This window comes from Otolemur garnettii, unplaced genomic scaffold, assembly GCF_000181295.1.
Source record: "Otolemur garnettii isolate 467f Iridium unplaced genomic scaffold, OtoGar3 scaffold00044, whole genome shotgun sequence".
NCBI lineage: Eukaryota > Metazoa > Chordata > Mammalia > Primates > Galagidae > Otolemur > Otolemur garnettii.
This window is the reverse complement of record NW_003852439.1, coordinates 375,312-390,857: the sequence shown is the minus strand read 5'-3', so window position 1 is coordinate 390,857 and position 15,546 is coordinate 375,312. Positions and strand designations below refer to the sequence as shown.

The following is a 15,546-nucleotide window of genomic DNA, read 5'->3' as shown; positions in this document are numbered from 1 at the left end:
ACACACACACACACACACACACACACACACACACACATTCTCCCTCACTCTTACTCAGTCATACATTTTTTCAGTCTTTTTTGTCTCTCAAATAATTGGAGAGTCCTTGAGAGTAAATGCTATTGCAAAGTATTTCTAATTTTGAGATAAACACTGGAGCAGAAGAATGCAAATTTCCCTTAAAGTAGCAACAAAAATATTACAACAAATTCATAGAGTCGGTTATGAGCTACTTTGAGTTACTCAGAATTTTTTCTAATTTTCACTCTGATTTCTTCTTTGATGCATAGAATTTTAGAAATGTGTTACTTAATCTCAAAACACCTGCAGGTTTCTTCTTAACTTTCTGTGGTTGGTTTCTATTTTAATTTCCTTTAATCAGAGAGTATACACTATGACATCAGTTCTTTGAAATTTTGAGGTTCCTTATGAGTAGTATATGGTATTTTTTGCCAAATGTTTCATGTACATTTGTAAAGATTGTGCATTCTATAAGCTTTCTTTGTAGTGTCCTATAAATGCCACTTAGGTCAAGTCAGCTAATTGTTGTGCTTTTCAAATCCTCTGTATTTTTTTCTTTTCTGTATGCTTTTTATATCAGTTATTGAAGGAAGTATTAAATTTCCAATTAGGTATTAGATTAAGTAGGTTATATGTTAAAATTTTTATAATTTTAAAAACATATATTTAAGATATTAAAATTTCCATCTGGAATTTGGCTGATTTTTTTTCTTGCTTATATATTTTAAAACTGTTATGTCATGTGATCTGTTGAATTGTTTTAAAAACAATATTTTTTACTTCTGTAATTTCTATTTATCTCTGGTTTACTACATTTCAAGTCTCTGGCATAATGTTCCCTTTTTAATATATTAATTAATCATATTAAAGTCTTTGCCAGAAAATTCTGGTATCTGGATCATTTGCTTATCTTTTTCTTTTAGGTCATTGAATCTTGTTTTAAAACATATCATGAATATTTTTATTAAATGCAAGATATTATGAATAAAAAATTGTAGGGCATTGAGGATTCTTTTTTAGCCAAAGAGGGTTAAGTTTTCTTCTGGATGGTTATTAGAATATTGGTAGGTCACTGTGTTCACACTGAAGGCTGGTTTTAGCCTCATTAAGGAATGTTCTATTTTAGTTTTTTGTTTGTTTGTTTGTTTGTTTTTTACTTCTGGGACATAACAATTGTCCTAGTGCATAGTCCTTACTCCTGAGGCATGACTCTTGTATGGTCAGCTTAAGATCTGGAGTGTTTCAGAAAGCCCCTTTACCTTTGTGTGGCTTGAACTCCATTCTCTCTCTCCCTAGCACTGCTTCAGGGCTGAAATCTCTGCTCAGGATTTTAACATGCCACCTGCTATCTATCTGCCTGTGGTCACTTGGGAGAACAGAAGCTTAGGCTTAGGCCTTTGCCCCTCTTTCTGGGTAGACATTGCTAGCAAAGACAGCTGATACTAAAAGATGAATGGATACCTAAGGAAAATATTTTAGACATCTGGTGAGGGCAAGCATGATGAAAGATAAAAGCAAATGGAACCTCTCATGCCAGAAGAAGCAGAACTATAATAACTACTGGAGGGGTAAGGAAAGGAACTGCTCAAGTATACAGTGTTTCAGTTCTGCCCTATTATCCCAGGCTTACGCATTTGCTTTCTTATGCCTGGCAATGGTTCGAAGAACATTTATATCCAGTCTAGGCTTTAGGGAAATGGTTCTAAGGTGTGTGTGTGTGTGTGTGTGTTTAATTCTCTATTTGTTGGAGCTAAACAAATTAAATATATTTTGGCATGAAAAATGTTGGAAGTTATATTCTTTTAGGGTTGGGTTTTTGTTTTTTCCTTTTTCCAAGTCCCAAAGATAGAAGTTTGGAAAGGCAAATGAATTGAAGAATTTAAAGAGTTATTTAAGTGAAATAACTCTGAAAATCTAAACTGAAAAAGAAATAAAGTTAAGACTGATTTTTAGACGTCATGTAACTGGAGTGTGAAATGGATCTTGGTTGAAGACCTCTGTAGCTATACATCATAAAACCAGTGTGTGTGCTCCCCACTTTATACATTAATATCTCTCTACAGCTCTCTCTCCAGGACAAACCAGAATAAAGAGCTTACTCCTACATTTGTAAAATGAAAATAATAGTAATATCTAATTTGTAGGGTATTTATGAGAATGAAATGAATTATGTTAAAGTATTTAGACCTGTGTTTAGCACATAGTAAGTATTTGGTGAATGTTAGCTTTTATTATTATAATACACATAGTAACCACAGTTACTCTGCTCTACTGTTCTCCTCTGTGGAGCATCACTATAAACCCACCCTACCAGAAAATATTTAGAAGAGCTATAGCATCTGGCAGTACTCCAATATGCCTTCTGCTTCTTAAAGAATAAATACAAAACAGTAATTAAAAAGCAGCAGATATTGGGGAGCAAGATTGAGGCTGAGTAACAGCTTCTTTGCAACTGGGAATGGTGAGATTGGGGAGAGAAGACTCCAGGCACCTCTGGCTTGTGGGCCTTGCCCAGAAACATCCCTTTGAGGATGCAGGGAGACAGCAAGAGACTTTTGGACACCAGGAGGAGAGGACAAAAGTAGTGGAGAAGTGGCAAATGGTTGCATTCATTTGATCTGAGGCTGTGGCTGCTGCTGTGGCTGTACCTACAACAACAGAGAGAGTGCAGACAAGGTTGTTTGGTTTCTTGGGGGTTGTTTTGGTTTCTTGGGAGCCTTGGGCACTGGGTTGATTACCTTAGGAGAACTTAGGTGAGCATGCAGGTGACTTTAAGCACTGTCCAAGGTCCAGGACTGAGCCACTGGGCTGGAATGAAGCTATCATTGTTCAGCTGTGGCCCACACTGAACATGGGAGAGCTGCCATGTGGCTCACCCTCAGGGTTGCAGAGTGAGGCCTGGGATGGGAAACCCTGGGTGAGCGATCTAGTGACTGTTCACAGATATAGGACTGGGATGGAGAGGAAGGCCCAGACTGAGATGGAGGGGAAGAGTGGAACTTTCAGTGTTTGGCAGTAGGAGAGCCTGCCTTTCAACCTTGGTCCTTGGGGGCATAGAGTGAGGCTGATTTGGGTGCACCTGATAAATGGGAAGCCACTTAAGGAGAGATCCCAGCAACATGTGCTTTCCTGGGAAAGCCTCTGCTTAGCCAAGGTTAATGGCTTAAGGTGTCTTTTAAGTGGGCCGAGGAGAGAGGCTTTCAAACCTGCAGGGTTTGAGGGCAAAGAAGTCAGCAGAGGTGTCCAGTCTGTATCAGCATTGTGATTAGCATCTCATACCCCAGAAGATCACTTGTTGCCGAGACAATATTCAGCAAGATATATATACTGTTGTTTTTTTTGGATTTTTTTTCTTTTTTTTTATTTCACTTTTCCCCCCTACATTTTTCATTTTTTTCTTTTTCTCATTTTTCTAATGTAAATATAATTTTCCATTGTTGCCTTCTTAAATAGTAATAACTTTGTTTGTGCTAGTGTTTCTACCACTGTTATTTGATTTTTTCTCCTAATTTTATCCTGTAAGGTTTTCTGTTTCTTTGTTTTGGTTTGGTTTATAGTATTTTTGTTTTTTGTCTGTACCTGATAAAGGTGGGGTACCATGTCTGCTCAGGCTGCCAAAGAGATGCTGACCTCAAGGAAACCACCCAACCCACCACCCCCAGAGGTTGGGGTTTTTGGATATGGGTCAAAGTACGCTACTGCACACCTTAATTACTCCTATCTCCCTCTTTCTGTGCCATTCTTCTGTTTTTGTCAATTCCCTTTTACTCACCCTCTCTTCTATCTCTTTTTTCTTTTTTAAAATCTTTTTTCCATTCTTGTTCTTTAGTCTTCTCATCCTTCTAGCTTGTACCTAAAGGATTCATCAAAACCTTAGGTCAGAGGCATGGTAACTTAAAGAGCAAGGGGAAATGAAAGGAAAATTAGGGCAAGGAAACAAATTTAAAAAAAAAACCTCATGATGAAGAAACAGCAGAAAAATCCTGGCAATATGAAAAAGCAGTCCAGAGCAATACCCCAAAGTACCATGAGTTAGTTACTGCAGAAGATTCCACCTATAAAGAAATGTTAAAAATGATAGAGGGGAATTTAAAATACAGACGATGAAAACAAATGAAGACAGTTGCTGAGTAAGTGGAAAATAACCAAAAGGAAATCCAAAAACAAAATCAAATAACGGATGAGTGATATGAAGAATATAGAAAGGATACAGCAGAGCTGAAGGAATTGAAGCAGTCAGTGTGGAACTTAAAGATGCAATAGAAAGTATCAATAATAGATTAGACCATGCATAAGAAAGAATCGCAGAGGTAGAGGACAAAGCTTTTAAGATACCTCAGATAGTAAGGCAGGAAAAAAAGAGAGACAAAGCAGAATGTTCACTGATAGAATTATGGGACTTCATGAAGCATTCAAACATACAAGATATAGTTATTCTAGAAGGGGAAGAAGAATGCCCTAGAGGAATGGAAGCCATACTAGAAAATATTGTAAATGAAAATTTCCCAAATACCACCAAAGATTCTGACACACTCCTTTCAGAGGGATATCAGAACCTGGGCTGCCTCAATTCAAAAAGAGCTTCTCCAAGACACATTGTGATGAATCTGTCCAAAGTCAAGATAAAAGAAGAGATTCTGCAAGCTGCCAGGGGGTAAACACCAATTGACCTATAGAGGCAAATCCATCAGGGTGACTGCAGACTTCTCTAATGAAACTTTCCAAGCCAGAAGACAATGGCCATCTACCTTTAATCTATTTAAACAGAATTCTATATCCTGCTAAACTAAGCTTTAAAATTGACAGAAAAATCAAATCTTTTACTCATGTGAAAACATTGAGGAAATTTGCCACAACAAGACCAGCTCTACAGGAAATACTTCAACCCATTCTACACACTGACCATCACAATGGACCACCAGCAAATTAAGCACCCAGAAATTAAAGGACAGAACCTAGCTTTCACAAAGATGCAAAAGATAAACCCAATCAAAGGACTTTCACAAAATAAGATGAATAGAATGCTACCACACTTATCAATTATCTCAATAAATGTTAATGGCTTGAATTCCCCACTGAAGAGGCACAGACTGGCTGACTGGATTAAAAAAACACAAGCCATCCATTTGCTGTCTGTAGGAAACACACCTAGTCTCAAAAGACAAAACTCAGAGTTAGGGATTGGAAGACAATTTTTCAGGCAAATGAAATTCAGAAGAAAAGAGGGGTGCAATCTTATTTTCTGATACATGTGGATTTAAAACAACTAAAGTCAAAAAACAGAAAGATGGACACTTCATATTGGTCAAGGGAAGAATACAACAAGAAGAAATTTCAATTCTAAATATTTATGCACCCAACTTAAAATGCTCCCAGTTTCTTGAAACAGATCTTAATTAGTCTGAGCAATGCGATATCATATAACACCATAATAAAATTAAAACTCCTCTTACAGAGCTGCACAGATCCCCTAAACAGAAATTTAACAAAGAAATAAGGGACTTAAATGAGACCCTAGGACAACTCTTCTTGATAGACTTATATAGAACACTCCATCCCAAAGCTAAAGAATACAATTCTTCTCATTGGCCCATGGAACATTCTCCAAAATTGATCATATCCTAGGACACAAAACAAACCTCAATGGAATCAAAAGAATTGAAATTTTACCTTGTATCCTATCAGACCATGAGGCATTAAAGTTGGAACTCCAACAAAAATGTTCAACTTCACACAAAGGCATGGAAATTAAACAACCTTCTGTTGAATGAGAATTGGGCACAGGAAGAAATAAAAGAGGAAATCATCAACTTCCTTGAGCATAACAACAATGAAGACTCAAGCTACAAAAACCTGTCAGATACAGTAAAAGCAGTCCAGAGAGGAAAATTTATTGTTTTAGATGCCTACAACCAAAAAACAGAAAGACAGCGCATCAATAAACTCACAAGCCATCTTATGGAATTGGAAAAAGAAGAACAATCTAAGCCAAAACCCAGCAGAAGAAAAGAAATATCCAAAATTAAATCAGAGATTAATGAAATGGAAAACAAAAGAATCATTCAGAAAATTAATGAAACAAGGAGTTGGGTTTTTTTGTTATTTTTTTTAGACACAGTCTCACTATATCATTCAGTAGAGCGCTGTGACATCACAGCTCACAGGAACCACAAACTCTTGGGCTTAAGCAATTCTCTTGCTTCAGCCTCTCAAGTAGCTGGGAATACAGGTGCCCACAACAATACCTGGCTATTTTTTGTTGCATTTGTCATTGTTTAGCTGACTGGGCCTGGTTTGAATCTGCCAGCCTTGGTGTATGTGGCTGGTACCATAACCACTGTGCTACAGGTGCCACATCAAGGAGTTGGTTTTTTGAAAAAATAAATAAAATAGATAAACCTTTAGACAGACTAGAAATAGAAAAGTGAAGTCTCTAGTAACCTCAAATAGAAATGATAAAGGAGAAATAACAACAGATGCTACAGAGAGACAAGAGATTATCTCTAAACACCACAAGAAACTTTATGCCCAGAAATTTAACAATGTGAAGGAAATGGATCAATATTTGGAGTCACACCCTCTACCTAGACTTATCCAGGAAGACATATATTCCTGAACAGACAAATTTCAAGCACTGAGATCAAAGAAACAATAAAAATTCTCCCAACAAAACTATTGGTTAGTGGTGTCACACCAGAATTCTATCAAACTTTCAAAGAAGAGCTTATTCCTATACTGCAGAAATTGTTCCCAAAAAATTGAGGAAAAGGAATCTTCCCCAACACATTCTATGAGCAAACATCACTAATACTGATACTAAAACCAGGAACAGACCCAATTAAAAAGGAGAACTTTGGACTAATTTCACTAATGAATATAGATGCAAAAATTCTCAACAAAATCCTCACCAATAGATTACAACTTCTCATCAAAAAAACATACATCATGATCAAATAGGTTTATCCCAGGAATGCAAGGCTGGATTTACATACCCATGCCCATAACGTTATTCACCATATCAACAGAAGCAAAAAAAAAAAAAAAAAAAAAGACCATCTGATCCTCTCAATAGATACAGAAAAATCATTCGATAAAATCCAGCATCTTTTTCTATTGGAACACTGAAGAGTATGGGTATAGGTGGCACATTATTTAAACTGATTGAAGCCATCTATGACAAACCCACAGCTAATATTTTACTGAATGAAGTAAAACTGAAAGTTTTTCCACTTAAAACTGGAACCCGATAAGGTTGTCCTCTATCATCACTGCTATTCAACATAGTGCTGGAAGTTCAACCAATACAATCAGGCAAGAGAAGGAAATAAAGGGCATCCAAATGGGACCAGAGGAGGTCAAACTATCTGTATTTGCTGATGATATAATCTGATGCTTAGAGAACCCCAAACACTCAACCACAAGACTCCTGGAAGTCATCAAAAAAATAGAGTAATGTCTCAGGATATTAAATCAATGTCCACAAATCAATTGACTTTGTATATACCAATAACAGCCAAGATGAGAGGCTAATTAAGGACACAACCCCCTTCACCATAACTTCAAAGAAAATGAAATACCTATGAATATACCTAACAAAAGAAGTGAAGGACCTCTATAAAGAAAACTATGAACTATGGAAGAAGCCCCAGTGCCCATCAACCCATGAATGGATTAATAAATTGTGGTATATGTATACCATGGAATACTATGCAGCCTTAAAAAAAGATGGAGATTTTACTTTCTTTATGTTTACATAGATGGAACTGGAATATATTCTTTTTAAAATTTTTTTTTATTAAATCATAGCAGTGTACATTAATACTATCATGGGGGCACAGTGTACTGTTTCTGAATACAATTTGAAATACTTTCATCCAACTGGTTAACATAGCCTTCCTTTCTTAGTTATTGTGTTAAGACATTTATATTCTAAATTTAGAGAGATTCACATGTACCCTTATAGGATGAACCATAGGCATGATCCCAACAATCACCCTCCCTCCACTCACCTGGGAACATATTCTTCTTAGTAAAGTATCTCAAAAATGGAAGAGAAAGTATCCAATGTACTCAGTACTTTTATGAAACCAATTTATATTCACTCACACTTTCATATGAAAGATAAATCACAACTATAGCCCAGGATGTAGGAGGGAAGAGGAAGGGGATAGGAGAGGATGGGTCATTTGATAGAGGAAGGGTAAACAGTGGGACCACACCTACGGAGCATAATGCAAGGGTACATGTCATATCTACTAAGTATAGAATATAAATGTCTTAACACAATAATTAAGTAAATGAGATGACACCCTATATTAACTAATTTGATCTAATCATTCCAAATTGAGCTGCAATAAACAGTCTAGTGCAAGTATAAAATCAGCACATTGTACTCCACAAATGCATTAATGTATACATGATCTGTGTGTATACTACTTAATAAAAAAATTTTTTAAAGGAAGATTATGAAACTCTATGAAAAGAAATAGCAGAGTATATTAACAAAAGGAAGAACATATCATGCTCATGATTGGGAAGAATCAACATTGTTAAAATGTCTATACTTTACAGATTCAATGCCATCCCTATTAAAATACCAACATCATATTTTCAAGACTTGGAAAAATAATTCTTCATTTTGTATGGAAACAGAAAAAACCCTGTATAGCTAAGGCAGCTCTTAGTAATAAAAACAAAGCTGGGGCATCAGCATACCAGACCTTAGGCTGTACTACAAGACTATAGTGTTCAAAACAGCATGGTACTGGCACAAAAATAGAGACATAGATATTTGGAATCAAATAGAAAACCAGGGGACAAAGCTAACATCTTACAGTCACCTAATCTTTGATAAACCAAACAAGAACATACACCGTGGGAAAAAAAATCCCTATTCAATAAATGGTGCTAGGAGAACTGGATATCCACATGTGAAAGACTGAAACTGGACCCACACCTTTCTCCTCTCACAAAAATTGATTCAAGATGGATAAAAGACTTAAATTTAAGGCATGAAATGATAAAATCCTCCAAGAAAGCATAGGAAAAACACTGGAAGATAACAGCCTTGGGAAAGACTCTATGAAGATTTCCATGGCAATTGTATCAACACAAAAATAAACAAATGGGATTTAATTAGAATGAAAAGCTTCTGTATAGCTAAGGGGACAACAATCAAAGGCAACCTACACAATGGGAAAGGATATTTGCATATTTTGAATCAGACCAAAGGGTGATAAATAGGATCTACAGAGAACCCAAATTAATCCAAATAAAAAAGCCAACAATGCCATATATCAATGGGCAAGAGAGATAACTAGAACCTTCTCTAAAGAAGACCAATAGCTGAGAGGCGCCTGTGGCTCAAAGGGGTAAGGTGCTGGCCCCACATGCCAGAGGTGGCCGGTTCAAACCCAGCCTTGGCCAAAAACTGAAAAAAAAAAAAAAAAAAAAGTTCACAAATATGAAAAAATGCTCATTATCCCTAATTATTAGAGAAATGCAAATCAAAACCAGCCTGAGCTATCATCTAACTCCAGTGAGAATGGTCTGTATCACAAAATCTCAAAACTGCACATGTTGGTGTGGATGTGGAGAGAAAGGAACACTTTTACACTGCTGGCAGGACTGCAAACTAATACAACATTTTTGAAAGGAAGTATAGAGAACCCTCAAAGAACTTAATCGAGACCTCCCATTTGATCCTGCAATCCCATTACTGGGCATCTCCCCAGAAGGAAAAAAAATCCTTTTACTATAAGGACACTTGCACTAGACTGTTTATTGCAGCTCAATTTACAATTGCCAAAATGTGGAAACAGCCTAAATGCCCACCAACCCAGGAATGGGTTAACAAGCTATGATATATATCATGGAATACTATTCAGCTATTAAAAAAGATGCACTTTACATCCTTTGTATTAACCTGGATGGAAGTGGAACACATTATTCTTAGTAAAGCATCACAAGCATGGAGAAGCAAGAATCCTATGTACTCAGTTCTGATATGAGGACAATTGATGACCTAGTACACCGTAGAGGGTGGGGGGATGGAAAAAGCAGAGAGAGGGAAGGAGGAAGGGTGGAGGAAGGAAGAGTAGAGGGAGGATAGGAGGGAAGGGGGTGGGATAGGGAAGAGCAGAGAGAGGGAAGGAGGAAGGTGTGGGGGGTCATGGTGTGTGAGACACCTTTTGGGGGCAGGACACAATTATAAGAGGGACTTTACCTAACAAATGCAAACAATGTAATCTTGTTCTGTGTACCCTCAATGAATCCCCAATAATAATTTTTTTTTAAAAAAGCAGCAGAAACATTTTAAGCAGGAGTCATGTCTATCTCATCAGTAAACATAGCCATATGAAATTTAGTACTTCTTGGAATAACTCAAGGCAATGGACATAAACAAACTTTCTGCCTTCAAACAGTTGCTCTAAGAAAATCAACCCTATATTTACTGCTCTCTAATCTTTTCAACTGGATCTTAACACTTTCAAATCAGCCTCATCTATGCAGCTGAGATGTCATAAAGGAAAACTACAAATGTTTCAGCTTTATTAAAACCCAAAAGCATCCTGGCATCTATCTCTTAAGTTTTGATATTACATTCTGTTTCCAACTATGTCCCTACTTTAAAAAAAAAAATAGCAGTAGGCTTTGTTTTTCAAGATTTGATCATTTGAATTTTCTGAGGCCCTGACTTGTTTTGTTCCTGCCCAGGTGATGTAGGAGTATACTTGATTCCAGCCTCTGAAATTTATCTCTGCTCAACCTATCCCCTGAAAAAGGGAGGTTGGTCAGGTGCTGCATATCTGGTATTCCCCAACTTTACCAGAGGGAATGATTATGACCCCTTATCATAGTATCATGGCTAACAATGTTCTCAGGTTTGGATACCAGTCTAAATACACCTTATTACTACATTAAACTAACTTGGGAAAGTAGAGCTGGACCTCATTATTTGTGGATTCTGTTTGTGAATTCATCTAATCACTAAAATTTAGGAGTGACCCAAAATCAATACTTGATGCACTATTGAGTCCATTTGCATACATGAACAGAGTTGCAAAAAAATTGAGTCATCTGAAAGCAGTTCCTAGCTAAGGCCAAACAAGGTGACAATTTGTCCATCTTGTTTCAACTCTCATACTGTAAATAAGCATCATTGTCTTGGTATTATCAGTGCCATGTTGTTCACATTTTTTTTTTGTTTTTTTCCTGGTTATTTTGGTGTTTAATATGCCCCCACAAGCATAGTGCTAAAGTACTGCCTAGTGTTCCTAAGCATAGAAGTCTGTGATTATATCTTATGGAGAAAATACATGTGTCAGAGAAACTTCATTCAGATATGAGTTACAGTGCTGCTGGCCATAAGTTTGGTGTTAATGAATCAATAACATATATTTTTGTTATTTTTTTTAATTTTAAAATATTATGGGATATATAAGCTTTAGTTGCATAGTTTACTTTTGTACACTTTAGGGCAAAGATAAAAGTATGCTCTTCACCCAGGAAGTATGCATTGTACCCATTAGGTATGAGTTTAACCATCTTTTCCTTCTTCCTCCTGCCAGCTTAATTTCTGGTGAGTTTTTACTTCCAAGTGTATATAGATGTCGATCAATTAGATCTAGTTTGGTATTAAGAACATGTGGTGTTTGTTTCATTCTTGTGATACTTCACTCAGAAGAATGTTCTCCAGATTCATCCACATTGTTCAAAAGATACTAGAGCATATGTACTCCATGGCATATGTGTGTGTATATATCACATTTTATTAACCCACTCAGACATTTCTGGGCATTTGGGTTTCTTCCACATCTTTGTGATAATGAACTGTGCTTCTATAAATATTCCAGTGCAAGTGTCCTTGTATTAGAATATCTTTTTGTTTCCTTTGGGTAAATCCTTAGTAATGAGATTGCTGAATCAAAATGTAGATCTCCTTTTAGTTATTTGAGGTGTCTACATACAACTTTCCATAGACATTGTCCTAGCTGGCAGTTCCACCAACAATGTATAAGACCCTTCCTTCCTTTCTTCCTTCCTTCCTTCCTTCTTTCCTTCCTTCCTTCCTTCCTTCCTTCCTTCCTTCCTTTCTTCTTTCTCTCTCTCTCTCTCTCTCTCTCTCTCTCTCTCTTTCTTTCTTTCTGTCTTTCTTCCCGTGTTCTAGCCAGCATCTGTTGTTTTGCAACTTTGCTAAGAGCCATTCTCACTGGAATTAGGCAATATCTGATTATGGTATTGATTTTCATTTCCCTGTAAGAGGGAAATGCTCATTGGCCATTAAAATGAGCATTTAAAAACCTATCTTTTAAAAACCTCCTTTTCATGTCTTTTGCCAACTTTTTAATGGAGTTGTTTGGTTGTTTCAGCAAATTTGCTTGAGTTCCTTGTAGACCATGGTAATTAGCCTTTTATTAGGTATATAGTATGCAAATATTTTCTCCTATAAGTTGTCTTTTCATTGTATTCATTATTTTTCTTGGCTGTGCAGAAGCTTTTTAATTTAATTACACCCCATATGTTTATATTAGTTGTCATTGAGATTGCCTTGGGGTCATCTTCATAAATTCTTTGCCTAGGCCAATATCCTACCTCTTCTAGGAATCTTCTGGTTTAAGTCTGTTATCTTCTGGTTAAGCCTTAGGTTTAAGTCTGTTATCCACCATGAATTAATTTTTGTGAATGGTGAGAGATAAAGATCTTGTTTTAGTCTTCTGCATGTGGCTATTTAATTTTCCCAGCATCCTTTATTGAATGGGGATTCTTTTCCCCAGTGTATGCTTTTGTCTCTTTGTCAAAGATCAGATGGCCATATGAGGATGGTTTTATATTGGGGGGGGGGGGTTTTGTTAGAAAATTCACAGACCTATGCCTCTGTTTTTTGGTATTTGTGCAAATACCATGCTGTTTTGGTTACTGTTAGCCTTATTGTATATCTTGAAGTCTAGTAAAGTAATGCTTCCTGCTTTGTTCTTACTGCATAAGGTTGCCTTGGCTATTTGAGGTCATTTGTGGTTCCATACAAAGCACATAATAATTTTTTCTAGATCTGCAAAAATGATATTGGTATTTTCATGTGGACTACATTAAATCTATAAATTACTTTGGGTAGTGTAGACATTTATGTTGATTTTGCCCATCCACAAGCATGATATGTTTTTCAATTTCTTTGTATCCTATGCGTTTTCCTTTCTCAGTGTGTTGAAGTTCTTTCTGTAAAGGTCTTTCACTTCCTTGGTTAAATATGTTATAAGTATTTTCTTTGTTGTAATTGTGAAGGTGTTTTTGTTTTATTCTCAGCTTGCCTCTTGTTGGCACATATAAATGCAAGGGATTTGTACACATTGATTTTGTAACCTGAGACTTTACTAAATTTGTTAATAAATTCCAGAAGTCTCTTGGCAGAATCTTTGGGGTTTTCTAGGTATAATATGATATCATCAGCAAAGTGTGAGGTTTGACCTCTTTTTTTCCCTACTTAGATACTCAGGATTTCCTTCTCTTTTGTAATTTCTCTAGCTATGACTTCCAGTACTATGTTGAATAGGAGTGGGCATCCTTGTCTAATTTCAGTTCTTAGTGGGAATGCTTACAGTTTTTCCCAATTTAATATGATGTTAGCTGTGGGGTTATCATTTATGGCTTTTATAATATTGAAGTACATCTCATCTATGCCTATTTTGTTAAATGTTCTTATCATAAAAGTGTGCTAAATATTATCAAGCACTTTTTCTGCATCTATTGAGAGGATCATATGGTTTTTGTTTTTGCTTCTGTTATGTGGTGAATTGCATTTATAGATTTTGCATTTGTTGAACCATCTTTGAATCTTTGAGATGAATTCTACGTGGTCATGATAGATTATTTTTTTGATGTGCCACTGAATTTTGTCTGGTAAGATTTTATCAAGAATTTATGTGTCTATATTTATTACAGATAATGATCTGAAGGGTTTTTTTTTGTTGTTGTTGTTGTTATTGTTGTGTCCTTTTCTGGATATAGTATCAAAGTGATATTTGCATTGTAGAATAAGTTGGGAAGGGTTCAGGACTCTTCTGGTCCATGACTCCTTTATGTTGGAAGATTTTTTATTTCAAATTAATATGAGGATACAAATGTCTAGGTTACATTGTTTTTAATTCTAAGGTAAAGTTCAAATTGTAGCTTAGTTTTTCACTAAGGACATGCTATACACGTTCATATTGTGTACATTAGATGAGATCACAACAACTTCCCTCCTTTCTTCCCCTTACTAGACTATGTTTGTGTGTGTGTTTTTTTTCCTTGTAAACATATGTTGGTTTCACATTAGTATTGAGTACATTGGATACCTTTTTTCTTATTCTTGAGACATTTTATTAAGAAGAATGTGTTTCAAATGCATCCAGGTAAACACAAAAGATGTGAAGTCTCTATCTTTTCTTATGGCTGAATAGTACTCCACGATATACACATACCGCAGTTTGTGAATTCATTCATGGGTTGATGGGGACATGGTTTGCTTCCATGTCTTGGCAATTGTGAATTGAGTTCTAATAAAGATTCTAGTGCAAATGTCATTATGGTAAAATAATTTTTGTTCTTCTGGATAGATATGTAGTAATGAGATCACAGGGTCAAATGGAAGGCTGACATCTATTTCCTTAAGAATTCTCCATACTTCTTTCCATAGAGGTTGTATTGGTTTTCAATACCACCAGCAGTGCAAAATTATCCCCTTCTCTCCACATCCATGCCAGCATTTGCAGCGTTGAGACTTTGTAATGTAGGCTAATGTTACTGGAGTTAGGTGATATCTCAGGGTGGTTTTGAATTGCATTTCTCTGATGATTAAGGATGATAAGCATTTTTTTATGTGTTTGTTGGCCATTCATCTGTCATCTTCCAACTAGTTCCTCTTCAACTCTTTTGCCCACTTAAAAATGGGTTGTTTGCTCTTATTGATTAATTTGAGTTCTCCATGGATTCTGGTTATTAGCCTATTGTCAGATTTGTAGCATGCAAATATCATCTCTCATTCAGAAGGCTTTAGCTGTGGTAACTATAGCTGTGCAAGAAGCTTTTTAGTTTGAGTGTGTCTCATTTATTTATTTTTGGTGTTGTAGCAATTGTCAAGAGGGTCTTTTTCATAAAATCTTTTCCCAGGCCAATTTTGTTAAGCATTTTTTCCATGCACATAATGTTGGTCTATTCAGGAGTTATAATTCTTCCTGATTAAGAATAGGGAGATTATATGTTTCCAGGAATTTGTCCTTTTCTTCAATGTTTTCAAGTTTGTAAGCATAGAGATTTTTATAGTATTCAGACATATGGTATTTCTATGACATCAGCTATGATTCTCCTATTTCATTTTTGGTTGCTTGTTAATGACCTCTTCTTTCTGTTTTTGGTTAATCTAGCATGCAGCATGACATTTTTTTCTTTTTCTTTTTTTTTTTTAATTGAATGGTAACTATGTACATTAATGCACTTCTGGGGTACAGTGTGGGGTTTTCACATGGAATCTGAAATACTTCCATCAAA

The 15,546-nt window shown here is 36.0% G+C and overlaps 1 protein-coding gene across 1 annotated transcript in view; it reads left to right on the top strand.

The window, feature by feature from the left end:
* LOC100950607 (ATP-binding cassette sub-family A member 3-like) overlaps window positions 1-15,546 on the top strand; it is a 305,157-nt gene that overhangs the window by 1,318 nt on the left and 288,293 nt on the right. The window lies entirely within an intron of this gene.